General features: G+C 48.1%; 1 non-coding gene across 1 annotated transcript; it reads right to left on the bottom strand.

Annotated features, from left to right (window-relative positions):
* Positions 1 to 498: 498 nt before the first annotated feature.
* LOC139266378 (U2 spliceosomal RNA) lies at positions 499 to 696 on the bottom strand. Its single transcript, XR_011593702.1, has one exon. It is a non-coding gene; the product is annotated as a U2 spliceosomal RNA (small nuclear RNA).
* Between the last annotated feature and the right edge of the window lie 637 nt (positions 697 to 1,333).

Here is a 1,333-nt window from a genome sequence, read left to right as displayed (position 1 = left end):
CCTTTGTAAAAGCGAGAAAATTGTTATGCTCAAACAAATTGCTTGTGTTGTATGATCCATGTAAGCAGTTGGTACTAGCATGTGATGCGTCGTAATATGGCGTTGGGTGTGTATTGCAAGAAGCTAATGATTTCGGGAAACTGCAACCGGTTGCTTATGCATCCAGCATTCTGTTTAAGGCTGAGTGAGCCTGCAGTGTGATTGAAAAGCGTTAGCGTGTGTCTATGGGGTAAAGAAAATGCATCAATACCTGTTTGGGCTAAAATTCGAATGGGAAACTGACCATAAGCCACTTATATCCCTGTTTTCCGAGAGTAAAGGGATAAATACCAATGCATCGGCCCGCATCCAGAGATGGGCGCTCATGTTTTTTTTTAAATGTTTTATTCGTTGCCAATCTTTCCAATTCTTTGTCAGATCACAAACGCCAGAGGTCACCTTGGGCCCATTCAAGGATCACTCTGCGCCAATGTTTTTGCTCTTAGCCAAAAGGCCAAGAGCCCAAGCACCATTCCTGGAAGTACTGCAATACCAGGTTCGTGCCATGGAGGTGGATGTGTGCCCCCCACCCACCTCCTATTTCCAAAAAGCATAGGAGAACCACCTTCCTGATCCAGGGAGAACCACTTTCTGGTCATGGTTACTCCCCTGTCAGGTCAGTTGCGCATGATCTTAGCCAAAAGGCCGAGAAGCGATGGGCGCTCATGTTTTTTTTTTTTTTTTTGTCCGCATACAACTACGCCATCCGCTACAGGCCAGGCACAGAAAACTGCGCCGATGCTCTCAGTAGGCTGCCATTGCCCACTGCAGGGTGGAAATGGCGCAGCCCACAGATCTAGCCATGGTTATGGAAGCATTTGAGAGTGAGCAATCATCCGTCACTGCCCGGCAGATCAAAACCTGGACAAGCCAGGACCCCTTATTATCTCTAGTCAAAAGCTGTGTGCTTCACAGGAGCTGGTCCAGTGTCCCAGTGGAAATGCAGGAAGAGATAAAGCCGTTCCAGCGGCATAAAGATGAAATGTCAATACAGGCAGACTGCCTTCTGTGGGGCAATTGAGTAGTGGTCCCCAAGAAGGATAGAGACACCTTCATTAATGACCTCTACAGTACCCACCCAGGCATCGTAATGATGAAAGCGATAGCCAGATCGCACGTGTGGTGGCCCGGTATCGATGCGAGTCCTGCGTTCACAGATGTAATACATGCTTGCAGTTAAGCAATGTACCCAGGGAGGCGCCGCTAAGTTTATGGTCTTGGCCCTCCAAACCTGGTCGAGGTACAAGTTGACTATGCAGACCCGTTGTTGGGTAAAATGTTCCTTGTGGTTGTA

This window comes from Pristiophorus japonicus, chromosome 6, assembly GCF_044704955.1.
Source record: "Pristiophorus japonicus isolate sPriJap1 chromosome 6, sPriJap1.hap1, whole genome shotgun sequence".
Taxonomy (NCBI): domain Eukaryota; kingdom Metazoa; phylum Chordata; class Chondrichthyes; family Pristiophoridae; genus Pristiophorus; species Pristiophorus japonicus.
The sequence above is the reverse complement of the archived record's forward strand: the minus strand, read 5'-3'. Positions and strand labels throughout refer to the sequence as shown.